At 46.6% G+C, this 25,217-nt stretch overlaps 1 long non-coding RNA gene and 1 other non-coding gene across 11 annotated transcripts in view; both read left to right on the top strand.

Annotated features, from left to right (window-relative positions):
- LOC105605336 (uncharacterized) overlaps nt 1–25,217 on the top strand; it is a 327,912-nt gene that overhangs the window by 155,804 nt on the left and 146,891 nt on the right. For 5 of the 10 annotated variants that reach the window (XR_009598764.1, XR_009598756.1, XR_009598759.1 and 2 more), the window contains one exon: nt 16–25,217. This exon is cut by the window's right edge and continues 38,193 nt beyond it. This is a non-coding gene — a long non-coding RNA (uncharacterized LOC105605336). The remainder of the gene's footprint in view (nt 1–15) is intronic. The other 5 variants (XR_009598760.1, XR_009598762.1, XR_009598758.1 and 2 more) reach the window with 3 other exon arrangements.
- Nucleotides 10,626–10,730, top strand: LOC114111808 (U6 spliceosomal RNA). The gene has a single exon (XR_003587551.2). It is a non-coding gene; the product is annotated as a U6 spliceosomal RNA (small nuclear RNA).

Genomic DNA, 25,217 nt, shown 5'->3' with positions numbered 1-25,217 from the left:
AACCTCTGCTTTCAGGAGAGGGAAACCCAGCCCCAGCGACCTGCAGAAGTACGTGGCTTTGACTTCCGTCCTGTTGAGTGGCGCGGGTCCGTCGGAAGCTGCAAGGACACCCCTGAGGTAAGCGTTCCTCCCCGCTCTGGATGTGTGCCTGTGGACACGATGCGTTCGCGCCCTTTTTTGTTGTTGTTGTTTTGTTTAATCACAGTGTGCAGACTGCTTATTCGTGGGCACCTCCCCTCACAGCCTTGAGGGGTTCCACGTGAACTATCACCAGTTCCTCGGTCTCTCTGCTCAATCATTCCTGTGCCTCATTAGGCAGACTGTGCGTGTAATTCATCCACCTTGAACACTGACGTGGCATCTACTTGGCTAGCTGTGGTGGTGCAACTTTGTAATTCATCCACCTTGAACACTGACGTGGCATCTACTTGGCTAGCTGTGGTGGTGCAACTTTGTAATTCATCCACCTTGAACACTGACGTGGCATCTACTTGGCTAGCTGTGGTGGTGCAACTTTGTAATTACGAAGAAACAAATCTAAACAGTAGAACGGGGCACAAGTATAGTAATGAAATGCTTAACATTCTGCCCGAGTTGGAGTAGATCTTAAAGTCGGAGTAGATCTTAAAGCTAAACTGAACATCCGCATGCCACTCACATCGGGAAAGGAAGAGGTGGCATTTGATGATTTTGCCCTGTATGCACAGAGGACACACCGTTGTGACGTCGTTTAATAAAAACGGTGTTTCCTGTATGACAGAGGAAAGAAAACCCTCCTCATTTCTCATCGCGGAAAAAGAGTCAATCACGTTGTTTCTTTCTAATTAGGCTCAGAGTAAGGTGAAATGTTTTCAAGGTATCCAGAACATTGCTTCAGTAAATTCAGCAAATTATCAAGCCACGTGAGTTCATTTTGGACACCTTTGAAATTGAAGGCTGTGTTAACTTGTCCTGTGAAGAAGGCTGAGCACCAAAGAATTGATGTTTTCGAACTGTGGTGTTGGAGAAGACTCTTGAGAGTCCCTTGGACTGCAAGGAGATCCAACCAGTCCATTCTGAAGGAAATCAGCCCTGGGATTTCTTTGGAAGGAATGATGCTAAAGCTGAAACTCCAGTACTTTGGCCACCTCACGCAAAGAGTTGACTCATTGGAGAAGACTCTGATGCTGGGAGAGATTGGGGGCAGGTGGAGAAGGGGCCGACAGAGGATGAGATGGCTGGATGGCATCACTGACTCGATGGACGTGAGTCTGAGTGAACTCCGGGAGTTGGCGATGGACAGGGAGGCCCGGCGTGCTGCGATTCATGGGGTCGCAAAGAGTCGGACATGACTGAACGACTGAACTGAACTGAAGATTTATTTCAGTTGTAATCTTAGTTTTGAAATAAAGACGTTCGTCTTGGGTCTTGAAACGGTTGTCATTAATTTCACGTTGTCTGTAAGTCAGAAAATTATGAATTTGTTTTCCTGTATATTTTCCCCATTTCTCATTTAGATGAGTCAGTGACGAAACACTGAATTTATGTCATTTGACTGTGAATGCCTATAAAAAACCCCTCCAAACTGCTCAGAGAATGCCGAATTCGTGCTGGTATGTATGACTGCTGCTGCAGAAGTATTCCATGCTCATCCTTACTGCAGCAGGCTCAGGCATGACTTTCACTGGAATATACTATCAGGCTACTGTCAGCGATGGGTTCTTGAATTCAGTCCCTTGAGCTGGATCGCACAGAGCTGCTTTTGCTGAGCTTGCTGTAGACCGTCGACCGTGGTGGGTATAAAGGGCAAGGTCTTGGATCTTCCGCGTTCCTAGCTGTTGTCAGGCGCCCTTTCGGGTCCGTGCATTACTTAGCCTCCATCTCATCCTCTGTTTTCTCCGTGTTGGAGACTTCAGCAGTCTTGCTACTATTCTACCTGACCTGTGCCCAGGAAGCCCCAGTAGGAGTGGCAACCAGAAGCCAGCTTGAGGGTAGCAGTTGTCTCGGTTTCTCAGTGAACCCCGAGACCTCTGCATGATGAGAGGAGCCGTGCCGCGGAGACCAGGTAACCGAGACGATGCTCAGGTGTGAACTGCGGTCTCCCTCCTCCCTTCCTCCTGGGGGCTGTTGGCCCTCCCCTGCGTGTCAGAAACGGCGCAAGTATCGCCTGTCTTGCATCTTAGGTTGTGCCTGATACCGCCTCGGAGCTGATTCTGACACCACTGGGTCCCAGAGTCCGAATGATTCCCCTCAGTTAGAGTGGGAGATTCTGAGAGTCGGGTGAACATAGGATTGAGGGCAGCTGGGGGCAGTGAGCTTATTTCCCTGAGACCTGAGTGCACGGTTGGAAGAATCACAAGAGGCAACTGTGAGAAGCTCCACCTGTGTCTGCATGATCCGCAGAGCGAAGATTCGTAGGGTAGAAAGAATCGGAGCCTGGAGAGCTGGTCTCCTTATTACTGAAACACCGGAACCCAAAGCTGATGTTGCATTAGCAACAGAGACTAGGGCCACCATCCAAGCTGGAGAATTTCAGGCGCTTTGTTTTCTGTCTCAGCTCCATTGGACTGACTTGTTTGAGCGGACTTGGAGAAGCGTGTTGATGAGTCAACTGAACAGGACGCCTGTGGTATTTGCAGCTTTGCTGCAGATGCCATCTTTCTCTTTGAACAAATGGCAAGCCACCTGACTCCAGATATGGAGTTAAAGACCTGCTCCTTTTTTTTTTTTTTTAATAACTATTATTTTATTTACTCTTTATCACAACCCCATGGAATAAGTCCTCTCATTATCCTCACTTTTAAACTGAGGCACAGAGAAATTGTCTATCAAAGTTTTGATAGATAGCTTTTCAGTTTTTTTCTGTGCATGTATGTAGTTTTTCTTTTAAACCAAATTAGATTAACACAGTTGATGTTATTTTCTAATACACTTTGCTATGTTCTATTTACTCAGTAAAATATCAGGAACATTTTCCCATATTATTAACTATTCTTCTGCCATATAATTTAAGTACATATTATATAAATGAAGAATACAAATATCTCAGTGTGAGTCACTCAGTCGTGTCTGACTCTGTGACCCCCCCATAGACTATAGCCCGCCAGATTCCTCTGTCCATGGGATTCTCCAGGCAAGAATACTGCTGTGGGTTGCCATTTCCTTCTCCAGGAAGACCTGCTCCTTTTAAACCAGTTTATTCTCCCCTTATCCATTCTTTTCTAGGTACTTTATCCACATAAACCTCAGCTAGTCTTAGCGAGCAGACAGGCATCCAGTTAGATCCTGTTCATACACGGCCCACCTACCATGTAGCTTGGTATGCGGCCCAGCGTTAACTAACTTCAGGTCAGTGGAATAGAATGGTAACCACATTACCATTTCTGAACAGTTTCTGCCTCTGGTTTTTGAGAAAGGAGTTCAGATCCCTTCTATTCTTCTTTCCTTCCCGTTGACAAATGGTGGTCCAGATGACCTTCAGTTCAGTTCAGTTTGGTTGCTCAGTCGTGTCCGACTCTTTAGGCCTCCTTGTCCATCACCAACTCCTGGAGTTCACTCAAACTCACATCTATCGAGTCAGTGATGTCATCCAGCCATCTCATCCTCTGTCGTCCCCTTCTCCCGCCCCCAATCCCTCCCAGCATCAGAGTCTTTTCCAATGAGTCAACTCTTTGCACGAGGTGGCCAAAGTATTGGAGTTTCAGCTTTAGCATCATTCCTTTCAAAGAACACCCAGGACTGATCTCCTTTAGAATGGACTGGTTGGATCTCCTTGCAGTCCAAGGGACTCTCAAGAGTCTTCTCCAACAGCACACTTGAAAAGCATCAATTTTTCAGCACTCAGCTTTCTTCACAGTCCAACTCTCACATCCATACATGACCACTAGAAAAACCATAGCCTTGACTAGACGGGCCTTTATTGGCAAAGTAATGTCTCTGCTTTTTAATATGCCATCTAGGTTGCTCATAACTTTTCTTCCAAAGTGTAAGCGTCTTTTAATTTCATGGCTGCAATCACCATCTGCAGTGATTTTGGAGACCTTAACTCACAGATATTAAGACAGATACACCAGGGGACCATAACTCACAGGTATGGAGTCACATGTGGAGGATTGCAAAGTTAGCCCTCCAGCCCTTAACCACACAGCCATATCTCTGGGGTGTCCCAGGAGAGAGACTCAAACATCTAGCCTATCAGGTGTGTTTCGAGTCTTTGTGTGACAGCAACTGAACTTGCTTCCCAAATAATGAGCATATTGTCCTGTCTGTCTGCTCAGCTTCCTGTTTCCGCGTTCGGTGTAGGATACTTGTTCAACCTCAGATGCTTGTGTCCTCTGGGTCCCTCGAAAGACCCTGTTCTTTGGAGCACTGGGTCGTCTCTGTGTCCCTACCCCCCTCACCATGCCTGTCTGTCTCTGTACAGAATCGAGGTGATTTTCCTCAAAGGACCAGTCACAGTGCCTGTAGGTATGACCACATCTGATGGTGATGTAGATACTCTGAAGTTAATACTTGACTCTTTTATGCTTAAAAATATTCCTCAGACGTAAAAGATGATGGGTGATTTTGCAGTGGGGAAACCTGAAATGCTTGGTTAGCCCTGTGATCAAGGTCGGTATCAACTGGGTCATGTCTTATTGACAGCATGTGACCTTGACATGATGTGGGTGAGAAGGCCACTTTACCTCTGTGATCCTTCTCCAAAACGCCCATAACCTCAGCGTAATCATGAGAAAAATGCTGGGGAAAACGAAATGGAAAGATGTTTTACAAAATACCTGCCTAGCATCCTTCAAAGCTATCAAGGTCATCAAAGCCAGGGAACGTCTGGGAAACCGTCAGAGCCTCAAGGAGACCAAGAAGCTGTGACCCTTAAAAAGTTTATGTGATAGCCCAGTTAGGATCCCGGTGCAACGCAGGGACATTTAGGGGAAAGCTGCTGCTAAGTCGCCTCAGTCATGTCTGACTCTGTGCGACCCCATAGACGGCAGCCCACCAGGCTCCCCCGTCCCTGGGATTCTCCAGGCAAGAACACTGGAGTGGGTTGCCATCTCCTTCTCCAATGCATGAAAGTGAAACGTGAAAGTGAAGTCGCTCAGTTGTGTCTGACTCTTCGAGACCCCCTGGACTGCAGCCCACCAGGCTCTTCCGCCCATGGGATTTTCCAGGCAACAGTACTGGAGTGGGGTGCCAAGGAAAGGCAAATAAAGTACAGATGTCGGTGAATAATAGTGTGTCGGTCTCAGTTCATCGGTTATGACAAAGTTCCAGGTAAACGGAGCACCTTAAAATAGGAGGGAACTCTGTAACATTCTTGCAGCTTTCCTGTAAATCGAAAGCTACGCTATGACAAGAGGTTTACTAATTTTCTTTTTTGGCCAAAGTGAGTCTTTGTTGCTACTCTTGTGCTTTCTAGTCGTGGTGAGCAGCGGCTACTCTTCATCGCAGTGCGCAGGCTTCTCACGTCCGTCTCACACTCAGAAGTTCCAGTGTGAGGACTTGTGCTTCCTCTTCACGCTTGTGAACTCAGTCGTGTCTGACTCTTTGCGACCCCATGGACCCCATAGAGCCCGCCAGGCTCCTCTGTCAACCAGATTCTCCAGGCAAGATACCCGAGTGGGTTGCCATGCCCTTCTCCCGGGGATCTTTCCCGACCCAGTGATGAAACCCACGTCCCCTGCATCACAAACGGATTTCTTTACCACCCGAGTCACCACGGAAGCCCCTTAGATAAAGGAAAGGATATAATTTGGCTGAGAATGAGGGCTGTAGTCATGGGATCTAAGGTTTAAGAATTTAAAAAAAAAAAAAAAAGAAGAAGCAGAATCTTATCCAAAGACTCAGGAAAAAATTGCACGAGGTGTCAGGATGGAGTAGGCATCCAAGAAACTGGAAGCAAAGGCAAGTACCACGAGGGCTGACTCTCCCCAAGCTGGATGCTCCGTATTTTGTATCTTCCGCCCTGCTTGTTGGTTTCATGAGCTACACTGGCCACGGCCACTGCTTGGGAACCATGGCTAGCCAGACCCCCGAAACCCCGTTCACCCATTTACCAGCGTAGATGGGCTGATGTTTCTTCACTAGACAGTAACGGGAGCCCTCAGTGTGCGGATGAGCGCACTGGCCAGGGTACCCAGTTCCAGTCTCTGATGTAATTCTAGGCATATCCCTTTCTCAGATTTCTCATCTGTCGAATGGAGGTAGTACACATCCCCCAGAGAGATCTGTGACAGCTAAGGAGCAAATGCAGGCACAAGCTGATATCGGGGGACATAGATCAGCTTAGCGTTGGACCGCTCCTAGGAGGATGTGTGTAAAATGCCGGGACACAGGAACTGAAGCCATGGGCCGGGAACCTGAAGAAACAGAAAGCGACTGGACAATGTAGGGGAGAGGATAAAGAGACTAGAGGGCTGGAGATGGAAGATGTTTGCAGGACAAGGGCTACAGGAATAGAACCACCCGTGGCCAGAGAGAGGGATGTTTGATCAAAGATGCCTGAGATGAAGACATCCCAGACGATGACAGTTCAGTTCAGCTCAGTCACCCAGTCGCGTCTGACTCTCTGCGACCCCATGGACTGCAGCACACCAGGTTTCCCTGTCCATCACCCACTCCCAGAGCTTGCTCAAACTCATGTCCGTCGCGTCGGTGATGCCATCCAACCATCTCATCCTCTGTCGTACCTTTCTCCTCCTGCCTTCCATCTTTTCCCAGCAGACTGAAGCAAAGATGGGGGCTATTTGGAATGGGCGGTTTGGGGACATCCAGACGTCAGAGTTCCAGTGGCTTCTCGGTTCTGTAAAGGGAGATGTTCATAAAAGCAGGAAGATGGAAAAAAGGAGCAAAGCTCTGGGCATCACAGACAGGACCACAGACAGATGAACCAGGGCAGAAGGGGGAGGGTCAGCAGACTGACTGGTACCCAAAGAGGGCACGACATACCATCGAGGAACTGACGCTGCAATCGGCACCGTGTTCACAAATTTTCACAAGAGTTAAAGACAAATGAAATTTACTTACTGTGACCCCATAGTAAGTACTGGAGAAGGAAATGGCAACCCACTCCATATTCTTGCCTGGAGAATCCCATGGACAGAGGAGCCTGGTGGGCTACTGTCCATGGGGTGGCAAAGAGTCGGGCACGGCTCAGCGCCTACCATTCACTCACTCAGTACTAAGTACATTCCTTTATCTCTCCTGGTTTGGTTCCAGGTTGCCCATCACAGTGAGATATAAATCTATGTATTCCTCTTCAGGGATAACGTCCGGGCTTTGAACGGGCCTCCCTGGTGGCTCAGTAAATGGTATTAGTTTGTGTTTGCTGACGGGTCCTGTGAACAGTCAGCTGTGGGTTTCTGAAGGTCAGTGGGCTGCACGTGAAGGTCACCATTCTCATCGTCCTTTGGGTGGTGGATTTACACCCTCGAACCGCGTCCTGATTCGGAGGTGTCTTCCTGTCCTCATCTGTGCTGGGTTCTCTGTTGTTAAAGACGCCAGACTGTCAGGAAAAAGGTCGTGTTTTATAAGGCCAGAGGTAAGTTGCCAAAGCAAGATGATTGTAATCGAATTGTGGTTCTTTGTCTTGTAACTTGAGCAGCGCCGTTCTGCACGCAGAAGAAGATGAAATCTGAAACTTTCCTCAAGCGCTGGCTGGCTTCAAGGATCACATGTCCCATGACATTTTCAACCTTTCGTTGCATCCCTCGTTGTTTCCTCTAGCTAACTGGGAACTTGACCTCAGAACTACCGTTGCTTTCCTTTTCGTCCTTTTAAAATGACTAACCAAATGTGAATTTCCCTTAAGGGTTATCTGTGTCAAGAATTTTGAAAGTTACTAATCCAAGTGGTTCTGGAATTCGAATTGAGCTTGGAGTTTTGACTGGACGTGACCTTCATGAAGAGACCTCTTGTATTGTCCCAGATTGCAAACCTAGTACACGGTAGGATTGCTTCAAGATCGTGTCTTTAAAAAGCTAGCTCCTTACTGCTAATGTAAAATTCTGGATCACACTGGCATTGAAAATTCTTTTCCATCCAAAGGAATATAATCACAGAAAACAAAATCACCACTTGACTGCCAGAGAGTGGTTTTTTTTTTTTTTTTTTTTTCTCTTCCTCAAGGTCATTTTACCTTTGTTGAACTCTGTTGTAACTATGAGCAAATGGCACCCAGATTTTGCTGGGAGCTCTGACCTTGAACGTGGATGGCAAGTTACTGCCTTTTGTTTGTGGTTGGAGAGTGAAACTGAAGACCCCGAGTAGCTGGGAAATCCTGTATCTGCCTGGGGCTTAGAGGCAAGGCAACTGACAAGTTGACCTCTGGTTCTTCTTTCTGTCGTGTGAGTCTAGAATTTCTATACATACATCACATGACCTGGAGAGCCCAGTAAAATTGCTAAAGAAATGCAGGCTTTCTGTCACTTCCTACTACTTCACTTCAACTACTGTTGACTTTGGGTCTGTTCCAGGACCAGCCGTTTTACCCCTGTGATGATCTGAGGCCCTCATCTGTCCAGTGAGGGAGGCTGGGAAGAGAGTACGAATGCTTCTGAGCTACCGATGAGAATAATTTATGGTGGACGCTGTTCAGATGGAAGGTGTGGTGTGAAAGTGGCTGCTTCAAGCAGTGAATCTTCACAGCCCTTTAACAGTGTCATCATTTCAGCAGAAGCTACGGTGAATAATGTTCTGTCTTCATTAGGGGATCCTTTTTTTCCTTTTTAAGTGGCACTGGATCCTTTTATCTGTAAGAACTTAAGATATAATTGGCAGAAAATAAACTGCACGTGGAAGTGAAAGTCGCTCAGCCCTGTCCGACTCTTTGCGACCCCATGGGCTGTACAGTCCGTGGGATTCTCCAGGTCAGATTACTGGAGTGGGTAGCCTTTCCCTTCTCCAGGGAATCTTCCCAACCCAGGGATCAAACCCAGGTCTCCCTCGTTGGGGGCAGATTCTTTACCGGCTGAGCCACCAGGGAAGCCCTAAGCTGCACATGTTAAGAGTCTGTAACATGAACCGTTTTGACCCAGGATATGCCCTTCGAACTTTCACCTCAGTCAAAGCAATGAACATCCCTGTAACTTTCAAAGATTTGTCTAAGGCCCTTGTACACTAACTCATCTCTCCTGCTCCTCCCTCCACAGACTACTGATATATGGTAGTTTGTATTTTGATCCCTCACTATATAGTAGTTTGTATTTCCTTGGGTTTTACATAAGATCATGCAGTGTGTAATCTTTTGTCTAGTTTCTCCCCTTCAGCATGATGTTTTTTTTGAGATGCATCCATTTCACTGTGTGTATGAACAGTGCATTCCTTGTTTATTACTGCTGATTACTCTTCATTACTCTTTATACTGTTTATTACTCTGTGTTACTGTTTGTTACTATTTATTGCTATTGGTTAATGTTTATTACTGTTTATTGCTATTTACTACTATTTATTACTGTTTGTTACTATTACTACTATTTCTTTATTGCTGTTGATCAATGTTTGTTACTGTTTATTACTATTTATTACTCTGTGTTACTGTTTGCTACTATTTATTGCTATTGGGTAATGTTTCTTACTGTTTCTTACTCTTTGTTACTATTTGTTACTATTTACTATTGTTTATTACTGTTGATCAATGTTTATTATTTGTTACTATTAATTGCTGTTTGTTGCTATTTATTACTATTGTAAATTCCTGTTTATTACTGTGTAGTATTCTGTTGTATGGGTATAAGACTGTATTATCTGTTCACTTGTTGTTGAACCTCACTAGGGGCTTCCAAAGGGCTTCCAGGGCAGCTTAGCTGGTAAAGAATCCACCTGCAACGCAGGAGACACTGGTTCGATTCCTGGCTCAGGAGGATCCCCTGGAGAAGGGATGGGCTTGGGCTTCCCTGTTGACTCAGATGGTGAAGGATCACACATGGTGTGAGAATCTCTCGGTCCATCCATGGAGCTGTAGATGGCATTAGTTCCTTCTTTTTGATGGCTGAGTCATATCCCAGTAAATCAACACCCCTGGTGGCTCAGACAGTTAAGAATCTGTCTTCAGTGCAGGAGACATGGGTTCGATCCCTGGGTTGGGAAGATCCCCTGGAGAAGGGAATGGCAACCCACTCCAGTATTCTTGCCTGGAGAATCTCATGGACAGAGGAGCCTGGCGGGCTACAGCCCATGGGGTCGCAAAGAGTCAGATGCAACTCAAGTGACTTAGCAGGCAGGCAAGCTCAGTCAGGTAGCTAAGTGGTAAGGAATACTCTGCCAATGAAGCAGACATGGGCTCAGTCACTGGGTCGGGAAGACCCCCTGGAGGAGAGCATGGCAACCCACTCCTGTATTCTTGCCTGGAGAATCCCATGGACAGAGGAGCCTGGAGGGCTACAGTCCATGGGGTCGCAAAGAGTCAGAGACGACTGAGCGATTAAACAACCACAAAGACCACTATCTCATATCATACACAAAAATTAACTCAAAGTGACATAAAGACTTAAATGTAAAAGCTGAAGCCATGAAACTCCTCATAGGAAACATGGGCAGTGTGCTCTTTGACATCAATCTCAGCAGTAATTTTCTGGATCTGTCTCTTCAGGGAAGGGAAACAAAAGCAAAAATAAACAAAAGAGACTAGGTCAGGCTAAAACGCTTTTTCAGTGCTCGCTTTGGCAGCACGTATACAACACCAGTGTGATACAGAGAAGATTAGCATGGCCCCCGGGCAAGATGATATGCAAATTTGTGAAGCATTCCATATTTTTTTTTAAAAATTAAGAAACACTTTTGCACAGTTAAGGAAACCATCAGCAAAACAAAAAGGCAACCTACTGAATGGGAGAAGATATTTGCAAGTGTTACGCTTGAAAGGGTTAAGATTTGTGTGTGTGTGTGTGTGTGTGTAGAGAGAGAGAGAAGGGAGGGAGGGGAGGAAACTCATACAACTCAATATTAAAACAATAAAATAGTCCGGTGAAAAAATAGGCCGAAGGTATGATTACCACATGCCCATGGTCCATAGGCATCTGTAAAGGGGCTGGACATTACTAATTATCGGGAAAACGCAAGTCAAAATCCCAGTGAGGTATCCCCTCACACCACTCAGAATGGCCATCAAAAAGTGTTGGTGAGGATATGGAGAAAAGAGAACCCTCCGGCATTGCTGGTAGAAATTTTTTTTTTTTTTTTTTTTTTTGCTGGTAGAAACGTTAATTGGCACAGCCGCTGTGGAGCGCAGTTTGGAAGTTCCTCAGCAACATTAAAAGAAGGACTGTGTGATCTCGATTTTCACTCATGCGTTTTTATCTACAGAAAGTGAAAGCGCTAATTTCAGAAATTACATGCACCCCAGTGTTCTTAGCAGTGCTAGTTAACAGTAGCCTGGACATGGAGGCCGCCTACGTGTCCGTCAACAGATGCATGGATACAGAAGACGTGGTAGATATATTCAATGGAGTATTGCTTGGCCATAAAAAAGAATGGAATGTTCACATTTGAAACAACATGGGTGGACTCGGAAGGTGTTATACTTAGTGAGATAAAGGAGAGAAAAATTACTAGTGTAGTTTTTTTTCAGTTACATGTGGAATGTAAAAGATAGGACAAGTGGACCAGCGCAACAAAACAAGAAGAGACCCACAGATACAGAAAGCAATCTAATGCTTGCCAGAGGCGAGAGGTTGGCAGGATGGGGGAACTAGGTGAAGGGGAGTGAGAGGCTCAAAATGCCAGTTATAAAATAAATTAGGGAGACAATGTATAGTGGAGGGAACATAGTCAACAATATGGTAATAACCCCGGTCCATCAATATCCCTTATTGCTAATGAAGACACTGTAATTTCAGGTGCTTCCCTGGTGGCTCAGATGGTGAAGAATCTGCCTGCAATGCAGGAGACCTGGGTTCCATGCCTGGGTAGGGAAGAGTCCCCTGGAGAAGGGAATGGCAACCCACTCCAGTATTCTTGCCTGGAAAATTCCATGGTGGGCTGCAGTCCCATGGTGGGTCACAAAGAGTCGGACACGACTGAGCAACACACACACACACACACACACACACACACACACAATTTCAGGGGCTTCAGGAACAAGGTGCAAGTCCTGGATCAGTTTTGTGATAAGGTCGGAATCTGGAAATTTTCCTAAAGGACCACTACTGATAGACCTTCTTAGGCTTACATACGTAATGACATCCAGGAGGAAAAATAGTCAATGAATGAAGCTGGCCAAGAAAAGAGCAACAACAAATGTAAAAATAAATTTACTCATCCAAAGGCTCCCGTTTTTATCATGGATTGCTCTGTTCCATATACACATAGCGTTTGCTGCTTTTACGGGTTCACCAAGTGGAGTGATTCATTTCACTTTCCTCTGAGGGTTTTTCCCCCAAAAGAAGAAAAAAAAAAATGTAGGCCAGCACAGAATGAATTCTGATCATGAATGAAGATTAAACGATTCTTTGCAATGGATGTATGTACTATAGACATAGACTTACGGAGTTTCATTGATGCAGATACCATATATCCGGGCATAAACTATACATTAGCATCCACGCTTTTTCAGATGAAAAGGATAATTTTTATGTATGCGTCTGAAAATACAAAATTGCTTACGAAAGCATTGCCTGTTTCCATATTATGAATTTCTTATTCTATGGTTAGATGTCTAGATGAGTTGATAGATGGATGACGGATGGGGTGGAGGAAGGACTAGTGAAGACGGGACACAGAGCCATTCGTGCAGCATTGAAAGTCTTTGCCCACTGGGTGTCATGGTTTTCCCCACAATGCTTGACCCACCACAAGTATTTGAGGGGTTCCTGTATTCCCGGTGCAGGAGTTGGCAGTGTACGTGGCAAGTTTTATTAAACCACACCACCATCCTTTTTCAGATGGTTGTGCTGTCTTTCAAACACATCGTCAGTGTTATTTTTCTGCCTAAAACTGGCTGATGAGGATTAAATCTACAAGTATTATTTTTTAATGTCTGAATATTTAAATGTCTCGAAATTACATAATTGTGTTGGTCATATTTAGGTTTTATTGTATCAAAGTCAAATCTGAAGAATTTGTGTGGTGTACTTATGCACGTGCTTGGATATGTTTGTAATGAACTCTTTGCTCTACGGAAATTCTATAGTACAAGGACAAAGCAATTATTAGATATTGTCGTTGACTCTCTAAGTCGTGTCTGGCTCTTTGTGACCCCACGGACTGCAGCACGCCAGGCCTCCCTGTCCATCACCATCTCCCGGAGTTGGCTCAAACTCATGTCCATCGAGTCGGTGATGCCATCCAACCATCTCATCCTCTGTCGCCCCCTTCTCCTGCTGTCTTCAGTCTTTCCCAGCACCACGGACCGGAAAAGACCATCTTTTCCGCTGTTTACATCAGGTGTTCAGAGTATCGGAGCTTTGGCTTCACCATCAGTTCTGCGGATAATTATTAGAGGTGGTGATCACATTTGAGCGTCTGCTAGCTGTTACCAGTGTGGCGTGTCTGGATGCATGTGTCTTGGCCGACATATCACAAGAGTGAGTACACCATTAATTCGAACCAGACAGCCGTATTTCTCCCCTGTGGAAGTGATTCATCCTGCCAGGTCCGATGGCAGTGAATGGCTATGACAATTAAAAGCAGTTGTGCTCGTTGCCTCACAGAAATGCTACTGTGTTTGTTTTGGGAAAAAAACAACAAAACACCGTCAGGGTAGAATGTGCCAGATGGGAAGATTTGGCCATGTGCGCCAAGGACACCGTGGAAAGTGTTCTTGTGTTTTTTGACTTCTTGTATTTTTCTCACTCTGAAGACTAGTTCTCGCCAAAACTGCTAAGGTGAATCTGATGAAGAGGCCGCCTAGTTTAGAAGCCCCGGTATGATGGGATATGTGTGGGGGAATTGTTGGAAAGGTGACAAGGAGCTTGCCTGTCTGTTTTATTTTTCTTCTTTCTGTTTAACTCTCGAAAATGTGCAAGTTGTGCTTCAGTGGCCCAGCATTGAATCTTGGAAGAATCTTTAAATGACAGTGTTTGCATATTCTGGTTGTTGTGGATATATGTATATGTGTGTGTATATATATATATATATATATATATATATTTTTTTTTTTTAATGGCCTTTTGTGAATCGGGTTGACATCTTTAGTTTCCGCACAAAGAGTCTGATGGTGGCGTCATGATTCTCACTTAAAGTTCCTGGGAGAGATACAACAGTTAACAGTTTGCAAAACAGATGGGTTCATGGAAGGTCTGCTTTTGTTTGAATGAAAGGATCTTTTTTTCCCCCCATTCAAATGGAGAAGAACACAGCCAATGCCCAGTTCTTTCAAATCCATGTTGAAAATGGTTTATGGATGGTGCCAGAGGAGGAATCAAAAATCAGCAAGAAAACAGGGAGATGCTGTTCTCGGTTTCAGCTGTCAATAGGAAAAAAAAAATTTAAAGAGATAAAAATGAAGAAAAATTCAATAGGAAAGAAAAAAATTAATTGATAAAAATGAAGAAAAATTCAAAGGTTCTCATTAAACATCTTCAGGCACTTACTACTTGAATGAACCTGAAGTTCCCCTTCAACAAAACCCATGCCCTCAGGGAACTGTCAAACCATCCAGGAGTCAGACGCTAAACAAATATTCACAGAGATACCTCATTAAAAACATGGGAAGTTCTGTTGGTAGCCCTGTGTTGTTTTGGGTGTGCAGAGAAGGTTTCCCTGAGGAATTGACGTGTTGGTTCATCAGGCTGGTGGGGAACAAGGTTTGTGAATTATTTGAGCTCAGCAAGGGCATTCTGTTGAATCCTGAACTGGAATCATGGACTGAAGCTGAAGCTCCAATCCTTTGGCCACCTGATTCAAAGAACCAACCCATGGGAAAAGAAACCCTGATCCTGGGAAAGATTGAGGGCAGGAGGAGAAGGGGACGACACAGGATGAGATGGTTGGATGGCATCACCGACTCGATGGAAGTGAGTTTGAGCAAACTCTAGGAGTTGGTGATGGACAGAGAGGCCTGGCGTGCTGTGGTCCTTGGGGTTGCAAAGAGTCAGACACGACTGAGTGACTGAACTGAACTGCACAGATCTGTCTAGTGGAGGAAAGCTCGTACTAAGTACAGACTGAACAGATCTGGAAATTTCATGGGTCTCCATCTGTAGCTGAGTCGTGGGAGGAGGTTGGCAAGGGGGTTCCTCAGGGGCACACCTCAGGTCTGTGGTTGGATTGGTGGATGTTGGAAGGATCCCGGCCCCAGGAAAAAGGTGAGGAATCTTACCAGGTGGGCAGCTACAGTCACTATGGTCCTGCTCACGCTGCACATGAGTTCTGTCTGGAGTGGGTGAACTTGCCGTGTCCTTGAAACCTTGGTGGAGATGAGTATCCAGAGACGTTTGGTCACTGCTCTGAATCTCCAAAGAGAAACACGAGTTAGGGACGAGTAATGATAAATTTTGCTTGTCAGCTTTCCTGGCCCATGGTGTCTGGGAACATGTGCTGTTCTCACAAATACCTGCCTTCATCTCAGTCAGTTGCTTAGGACCTACCTACAGATGAACGACCAAAAGGGAAAAAAAAAAAAAAAAGACATCAGTAAAGGAATTATCCTCCAATTAAAGAGAAAATGACATCCCAGTGGAGCTCAGTTTTCACAGGCTGGCAGTGGGTTGATGTCAACCCTTCCCTGTGGGTTGACGTCATTGATGGCTTCAAGCTTGTGGACTCACACCTTGAACTAGGCCAAAACATGAATGTGGTGTCTTTGCTCACCAGGATGGTGGTAGAAGAGGCAGGGTTGATGCCAGAGGCCACGGTTGCACAGCTTGGCTCTGGTGCGTGATTTAATACAGCAGATCTTTTCCTTAGGTTTGTTTTGTTTTGTTTTGTTTTGTTTTGTTTTTCCTAACATCTATTTAGGCAAAATGAAACCCACAAAACCATTATATACAACCTGGCCGTGAGCATGGGGACTTAGAAACAATGAAAGCCCTTATGAATCATTTGAGCTGGTGAGGAAAGGGTGGGCACTTGGACTCAGTGAAAGGTCTTGTGAATTATTTGAGCTCAGCACAGGCATCTCGTTGAATCCCGATTTGGAATCACCCTCTGTCTAATGGAGGGAAAGTCGTCCTGAGTATAGACTGTGAACAGGTCTGCAGACGTCATAGAGGGTGTTCAGTCGTGGAGAGATGTGTCACTGACTGCCATTGTGATGGTGGCGAGTTCACCTCTTATGTTACGTCTCAGCTGTGGTTACCTACAAAGGGTGGGGGGTGGTGGGGTCTAGGTCAACACTCATTGATGGCGAAGTCACTGTCTTTACTTACCAAGTCTGCTGGCTGTGAACTCATACACCCCAGTTTGTGTGCACTCTGTGGCTTCAGTCATGTCTGACTCTTTGCGAGCCCATGGACTGCAGCCCGCCAGGCTCCTCTGCCCATGGGATTCTCCAGGCAAGCATACCAGAGTGGGTTGCCATTCCCTTCTCCAGGGGATCTTCCCGACCCAGGGATCGAACTCATGTCTCCTGTGTGTCCTCCATTCTGTGCTGATTGTTTACCGCTGAGCCACCATCGAAGACCATGCCCCGATTTATTTGGCCTTAATAAATAATTTGTCACATAAAATCTGCTTTCAAAATATATAATTTTAACATAAAACCTCATGTGTCTTTTAAAAACTTCTCTCCATAGGCTCAACTTCTCCAGGCAAAAATACTGGAGTGGGTAGTGGGTTGCCATTCCCTTCTCCAGGAGATCTTCCCAACCCAGGGATGGAACCTGGGTCTCCTGCACTGCAGGTGGGTTCTTTACCATCTGAGACACCAGGGAGCCCATTGCAAACACAAATATCAATCATTTTCTCCTTTTAAAAACTCTGCCCATTCCAACACTATGGGGCTGCCTAGGGCGAGACAGTGTCCTCCTGCTGGGTCCTGCAGGTGCGTTTGGAGTGTCTAGCTGAGAAGTAAGCTAAGCAGCCCGTTTCTCTAGACTTGTATCCTACAGATGGGTCAGAAGTAAAGACCCTGATGTCTTCTGAGTCCTGTCTGTGCTAAGGGTGTATGTCCCCTGTAGCAGGGCAAAGGTAGCAATCAGCCCAGAAATGACTGCAGCGACTCACTGATTCATGAGCTCCTTTACAGCAGTGTCTCACAGTGGATGGACATAAACGCTCAGTGGCATGTAGCATGGAGGTGGAAAGCTCTTTGGATCACCTCAAGGTCAAATTGAATTTGATTGTGTGTCAGCAGTGAGGGTCAGCTGGGTCACTGATTGTTATCACATGAATTTATAAAATTGTGAGCTTGACAGTATCAGTCTACATGATCAGCAGATGTTTTAGAGCTGAATACACTGCACTTCAGTTCAGTTCAGTTCAGTTGCTCAGTGGTGTCTGACTCTTTGCGGCCCCACGGGCTGCAGCACGCCAGGCCTCCCGGTCCATCACCAAGTCCCAGAGCTTACCCTAACTCATGTCCATTGAGTCGGTGATGCCATCCAAACATCTCATCCTCTGTCGTCCCCTTCTCCCCCTGCCCTCAATCTTTCCCAGCATCAGGGTCTTTTCCAGTGAGTCAGTTCTTCGCATCAGGTGACAAAAGTATTGGAGCTTCAGCTTCAGCATCAATCCTTCCAGTGAATATTCAGAACTGATTTCCTTTAGGATGGACTGGTTGGATCTTCTTGCAATCCAAGGGACTCTCAAGAGTCTTCTCCAACACCGCAGTTCCGAAGCATTAATTCTTCAGTGCTCAGCTTTCTTTATGGTCCAACTCTCACATCCATACATGACGACTGGAAAAACCATAGCTTTGACTAGATGGCCCTTTGTTGGCAAAGAGTGAGAAGGAGGAAAGGGTTTTGCCATTCTGAGACCTAAATATTCTTGATTCAAACAAGCAGGACTTCCATGGGAGATGTTAAAAAGTGGATATATCTACATGACATACTCTGCATTATGTCAGGATAGAATGACATCCAGTTATAAAAGCATGCTATTTGGGGACTTCCCTGGTGGTCCAGGGGTTAAGACTGTGCACTTCCCCTCTAGGGGGCCCAAGTTCAATGTTCCTTGGGGACGCAAGATCCTGCTGGCCACTTAAGTGATAGTTGCTCAATTGTTTCTGACTCTTTGTGATCCCATGTACTCTAGCCCACCAGTCTCCTCGGATCATAGAGTTTTCCAGGCAAGAATACTGGAATGACTTGCCGTTCCCTTCTCCAGGGGATCCTCCTGACGTAGGGATCGATCCCAGGTCTTCAGGTTGTTTACCATCTGAGCCACCAGGGATGCTCCAGTGCATGCTGCTTGGCATGGCCAAAAAAGAAAAAAAAAAAAGGACCAGGGGAATTTATTTCCATAAAGCTAAATAAAAAGGAATGTTTTAATAAATTTTAAAAAAATCTTTATCCTTCTGTGGTATTGTCCTGTGGAAACTGTAAGAGAGCAAAGTGAACGTTTTTGCTCATAAAATGTAGTTCTCAGTGCTCACGCTCTGTGTAGCCTGAAACAAGTCTCCAAAGAGTTAAGCCTGGTGTTTCAAGTCAGTCTGCAGTGAAATGCACAGATGGAACGCCATGCCTAATGCGTGTCAGGCATAGGTAGGCTGGCACAGGGGACACAGGGCCGCGCAGAAGTCGTCAGTAACGTCATCTACAAGGCCTGTCTGTCCATCACCACGCTGCCAGGAAGAATAAGACGTATGTTCCACAGTGAGAGCGTTTCATGACTCAGGATTCCCCATCTGGGGAAAGTGACTCTAGCTAACGGTAGGAAAATAGGTCAGTGGACTCCGCTGGAAGTAAAACACTGAGGCAGATGGTTAAAGAGCTGAGTTTTTGTGGGTCTCACAAATAGGGGAGGACTGAGCAGTCTCACCAAACAGAGCACAGGGTGAGTGTAGGGTGAGAGCGTGGGACTGGTGTTGGTGACAGGGGGCTGGGGAACCTCTGGGAGGCCAGGGAATGCCGGGGAGGGCGTATTGGTAGGTTACAGGGACCGCTGGTGGCTTACAGGTGAAGAAGCAGGTTAAATGGCACCGCTGGAAAACTGGGGTTTGCACACTGCTGACAAAGACTTACAGTAACTTTATTTACTCAGTCATGTCTGACTCTTTGCGACCCCATGGACTGCAGCACGCCAGGCCTCCCTGCCCATCACCAACTCCTGGAGCTTACTCAAACTCATGTCCATTGAGTCGGTGATGCCATCCAGCCAACCATCTCATCCTCTTTTGCCCCCTTCTCCTCCTGCCCTCAGTCTTTCCCAGAATCTGGGTCTTTTCCAGTAAGTCAGATCTTCTCATCAGGTGGCCAAAGGATTGGAACTTCAGCTTCAGCCTCAGTCCTTCCAATGAACACCCAGGACTGATCTCCTTTAGGATGGACTGGCAGAATCTCCTTGCGGTCCAAGGGACTCTCAAGAGTCTTCTCCAACACCACAGTTCAAAAGCATCCATTCTTCAGCACTCAGCTTTCTTTATGGTCCCACTCTCATATCCAGACACAACTGCTGGAAAAACCGTAACTGACTTGATCGGACACTAACTTGAGGGGGCATAATCAAGGCTCACCCCCCAGAGCAGACACACAAGCCTTGAGATTGATCTTTACAGACAGTATATCCTCGTAGCAAAGCCGTCCAGTGGAATTTCCATGCTGACCCAGAGTTCCTGGACCTGTACTGTCCAATATGGTGACCACTGGCCACATGTGACACTGACCCCTTGACATGTGCCCAAGATGACTGAGAAGCTATATTTTTTATTTTATTTTTCTCTGCGCTGGGTCTTCCTTGCCGGGCATGCTTTCTTTTGTTGTGGTGTGAAGTGAATGACTCTTTGCGACCCCATGGACTATGCAGTCCAGGGAATTCTCCAGGCCAGAATACTGGAGTGGGTAGCCTTTCCCTTCTCCAGGGGATCTTCCCAACCCAGGGATCGAACTAGGGTCTCCTGCACTGCAGACAGATTCTTTACCAGCTGAGGCACCAGGGAGGCCCTTTGTTGTGATGAGCGTGGGGCTGATCTTTGGTGTCGGTGTACACGCGTCTCATTGCAGTGGCTCATCTTAATTGCAAAGCATACGCTCTAGGGCTACTGGGCTTCAGTACTTCTAGCACACAGACTCAGTTGGTCCGTGCCATTTGGGATCTTCCTGGACCAGGGATCGAACCCATGTTTCCTACATAACCATTGGACCACCAGCAAAGTCCCTCATTTAATTTTAATGTCACTTAAAGATTAATGTAATAGCCAGATAGCTACTGGGCAATAGTATTAGCCTAGCTGTATAAGCCTATAGAGTGAAACAGAAAGCTTGTATGACATATTGAATGATACAAGACACATTTTGACCATTTGAGGTTAAGGAGAAGGCAATGGCACCCCACTCCAGTACTCTTTGACTGGAAAATCCCATGGACGGGAGAGGAGCCTGGTAGGCTGCAGTCCATGGGGTCGCTGAGAGTTGGACAGGACTGAGCAACTTCACTTTCACTTTCCACTTTCATGCATTGGAGAAGGAAATGGCAACCCACTCCAGTGTTCTTGCCTGGAGAATCCCAGGGATGGTGGAGCCTGGTGGGCTGCCGTGTATGGAGTCGCAGAGTCAGACACGACTGAAGCGACTTAGCAGCAGCAGCAGCAGGTTAAAGAATTTCTGCCGTTTCTGTTTCTGATACTCTTCTCAAGGTCACTATCGGTAGGTTCCTGCCCTATTATGATGCTTGCTGTTCAGAGCATCGCCAAGGACACCCTGGAGGGCGTAATGAACCGGCGGTCTAGGGCCTGATCTAATTTGGTGACTCACGCTTTCTCTTCTCTGTGTTACAGTGGCTTGACCAATTTTAATGGAACATTTTCACGTGGCGCTTATCAAAAGACCTCAACCTTTTAAAATGCGTTGCTTGGCGGCAGCTCATTTCTGAGAGTGGATTTCTTCCTCCAGCTGAGAGAAACGCTCCCCCTCCAGAAAGTCATTTCACGCTCAGAGACTCCCTGCTGTTGTGGATGTCGGTGTTGGGCAAAACAGTTAAGGCAGGTGAAACAGGCATAACAGGCAGGAAGGAAGGTCACCCCTGTGAGCAGAGAACAGTGACTCAGAGACTGCTGGCCAGAGCAGCAGTGGCTGGGAAGGTTTGGGTGGGAAAGGAAAACCCACCCCAACACAGGGATTGCAGGCCGCGGAATGAGAAGTGGTAGGTTACTAGTCATCACTGGGACGGCTCAGCGGTCTGCCTGCCAGTGCAGGAGGTGCATGTTGGGTCCCCGTTTGGGGAGGATCCCCTGGAGGAGGACAGGGCAACCCCCTCCAGTAGTCTTGCCTGGGAAATCGCCATGGACAGAGAAGCCTAGTGGGCTATAGTCCACAGGGTTGCAAAGAGCTGGACACGCCTGAGGGATGGAACAACAGCAGCAGTGTCTCAGGATGAGACTTCCTCTTCCTCTGAACGGGACACAGAGGAAGAGACACGTTTGACCCCAGGCCCACTTCAGGCATGTCCATGGGGGCTGCGGTCTACGGAGAGCAGATCTAGAGAAAATAGTGATCTAGGTTAGAAGAAATGAGCTCAGTGCTGTGCTGGAAGAAGTGATTCCTGCCCGCACCAGGGTTACCAAGAATAGTAAAGGACAGACAAGGGCCGGTGAAAGATGGTGAGACCAAGAAACCCAGAGGCTGAAAACCCAGCCCTCAGCTTGTGGAGGAGAATCCAGACGTATGCGGTCTGAGATAGTCATGGTTTAGATAAGCATTTGATATGGACTTCCCTGGTGGCACTAACTGGAAAAGAACCCGTCTGCCAGTATAGGAGATGCAAGACAGTTGGGTTCCACCCCTGGGTCTGGAAGATCCCCTGGAGAAGGAAATGGCAACCCACTCCAGTGTTCCTGCCTGGAAAATCCCATGGACAGGGGAGCTTGGCGGGCTACAGTCCATAGGGTCGCAGAGAGTCGGACACGACTGAGCATGCACGCACTGCATTTGATAGGAAAACTGGTCATTTGTTTCCGTGTACTGCATTTGCACGTGAAAAAACAAATTGAGATCTCATAGATGCCATGACAACGAGAATTTCTACGGGAATGACCTTGATCTGTCAACACAGAATTTTATGTCTTATGTCTTAGGAGTATGTAGTAGTTGCTCAATCGTGTCTGCCTGTCTGCAACCTCACGGACTGTAGGCCGCCAGGCCCCTCTGTCCATGGGATTCTCCAGGCTAGAATCCTGGAGAGGGTTGCCATTTCCTTCTCCAGAGGATCTTCCCAACCCAGGGATCAAACCTGGGTCTCTCCTGTGTGGCAGGCAGATGCTTTACCATTTGAGCTACAGGGAAGACCTTAGGAAGAGAAGAATTCACGAAAAAGCACACAACAGCCCGCCTCATTTCTAATCCCGTTTCCCGCATCCGAGTATCAGAGATAGGGCCTGAACTCAGACCTGTGGCATTTCTATTTGTGACGTGTGTCTCAGATTCCGAGACCCCCGCTGAAGGAACCTGTTATGACTTCTATTTTTAATCAATTTATTTATTTTAATTGGAGGCTAATTACATTATGATACTGCAGTGATCTTCCGCTGGTCGTATAGAGGCACACGGAGAATCAAAGGACCCTTCCTCCAGACACTTTGTAGTTTCCGTGCTGTGGTTTCTCAGAACAAGGGCAGATTTTCTTCGGAAGAGGTTTTCGGACATTGACTGCTATGGATGAGACCGAGAGCCCCGTCGGCCTTGGCCTGCTTGGTGGGAGAGTGTGCAGAGTGGCGGGACTTTGTGCCTAGCCGGGCAGAAAGGAGAAGGGCAGTCAGTGGCTGTCCCAGGGTGTCATTTAAGGGGCCTGCCTCAGCACACCCCCGGGGGATCTGTGTGCTTCAGCCTGAGTGGATCACAGGGGGTCCTGAGCCCAGTGCTTTCGCAGGCAGCGGGACTGCTTCCTGGTTTCCTGAGGCTTTGTCTCTCGTCTAGGGAACCCTGGAGCAACTAGCCGCTTGGTGCCCTTCCTGGTGGAAGTCCTAATTAAGACAAACTCATAAAGAAAGCTGAGCACCAAAGAATGCATGCTTTGGAGCTGTGGTGTTGGACAAGACTCTTGAGAGTCCCTTGGACTGCAAGGAGATCCAGCCAGTCTATCCTAAAGGAAATCAGTCCTGAAATGTTCACTGGAAGGACTGATGCTGAAGCTGAAACTCCAATCCTTTGGCCACCTGATGTGAAGAACTGACTCATTGGAAAAGACCCTGATGCTGGGAAAGATTGAGAGCAGAAGGGGACGACAGAGGAGGAGATGGTTGGATGGCATCACCAACTCAATGGACATGAGTCTGAGTAAGCTCTGGGAGTTGGTGATGGACAGGGAGGCCTGGCGTGTTGCAGTCCATGGGATCGAGAAGAGTCGGACAGGACTGAGCGACTGAGCTGAACTGAACATGCCTGAGGCAGGAGTTGTTCACTTCCTCGCGGAGTCCGGGGCTAAGTGTCTCTCGGGGAGACAGTTGAACACGAGGAGGAATGGGGAGACCTGCGGGCAGGACAGGGATGGGCTGATCGAGATGCTGGCTGAAGTCTTTTCCTCGGGTGCCTATCTGAGTCTCAGCACTATGTTCATTTCCGCATGAAATATAGCTGTGGTCAGATAGTGCCTCTTGCAGCGTTAATTAGCCGACTGTCCTCTTAGAATGCAGACATCGCGAAGCAGCACCGTTGTGTACACAAACTCCATGCTGCTGGCATGTATGAAAATGTTAGTGAGGGGGAAGGAGTAGGTGAATGAAGAAACTGCTGCTGTCTTTGGTAATTTAGCTGATGTGCCTGTTAGTCGCTCAGTCGTGTCTGACTCTTTGCAACCCCATCGACTGTAGCCCACCAGGCTCCTCTGTCCATAGGATTTTCTAGGCAAGGATACGGGAGTGGGTGGCCCTCCCTTTCTCCAGGGGAATCTTCCTGACCCAGGGATCGGACCCAGCTCTCCTGCACTGCAGATGGATTCTTTACCATCTGAGCCACCAGGAAAGCTGATAATTTAGCTGATAAACATTCACTGACATTGGATTTAAAATGTCACATGCTGTTTAAGGACATCTCGGGAAGGATCATTTTTAATACCTACGAATTGCTATCATGTAGGACTCTTTCAGTAATTTGAGGCATTTTTTTCTGTGAAACTGAGAATTTCTACTTTATTTAGTAAAATGTCTTAGTTTTATACCACAAAATGCTTGGTGGTCACAATTAACGTGGAATTAAGAATTTTTGCTTAAGGAGCCTGATGCTTATCTTTGCCTGAAGTCTTCCAGAAATCTTTTTATTTTATAAGGAAACATAATACCTCTACTGTTCTTAACTCACATAGTTATTAACATGTGTATGAAAACAGCCCAAGTGTTTTCTTAAGCTCCATTGGATAACAGCATAATTGTTCTACCTGGATACAGGATTATATCAGCACATGTTACAAACAGATCATTTTCTAGAAACACACAAAAAAAGAGCAGAGATGAATTTCAGGGCCCTTGCACTCATCGCCAGAGACCAAAATTGCTGTACCTCGTTTGAGGTACATTGACTCTCAGAGTCAAGTGAAAAATGTCTGCTCATGTGCTCAAAGAGTTATTTGTTCTAGATTTAATCTCACAGCTATTTAGGCGGGGAAGATTGAACTTCAAGGTAAAATGTTACTAGATGTATTTTCAGATCTTTCTCAAAGCTTGATTACTCTTGTTTATGGAGAATAAAGTTTTCATGCTTGCCTTGTGTTCGCTGAAACTCCTGGTGTATTTTTTTTTTTTTCTGAGATTAGTATCCTGGGAGGACGGAGGAACATCTCTGTATTGAAGCTGGAAGTTTAGCACTGGACGGGCGGAGAGCTGAGGTTGGGGCTTGACACTTGCTCCTTTGGACATCAGTTTGTGACGAATCAGTCATGTACTATGATGGCAAACCTTCTAGGAATCTGCAGTACCCTAGGTGTGGTAGGCTTGACTCAGGAGAGCCATAAATGTGAGGGAAAAAAAAAAAAAAAAAAACAGGCACAGACAGTAAGTAACTGCAGAAACATGACTGGCATAATTTAAACCAGCAAATCGGGGCTTTCCTGACCGTTGAGTGGTTAAGAATCTGCCTTTCAGTGCAGAGGACCTGGGTTCGATCCCTGGCCAGGGAAGGAAAATCCCACACGCCTTGTGGCTACTAAGACCGAGCGCCCCAGCTGGAGACCCTGCGGGCTGCAACCAAAGATCATGCCTGCCGCAACTAAGATCCAAT

The sequence above is a fragment of the Ovis aries genome, chromosome X (genome assembly GCF_016772045.2).
Source record: "Ovis aries strain OAR_USU_Benz2616 breed Rambouillet chromosome X, ARS-UI_Ramb_v3.0, whole genome shotgun sequence".
Classification (NCBI taxonomy): Eukaryota; Metazoa; Chordata; class Mammalia; order Artiodactyla; family Bovidae; genus Ovis; species Ovis aries.
Note: the sequence above shows the minus strand (reverse complement) of the source record. Positions and strands in the feature narration are given on the sequence as shown.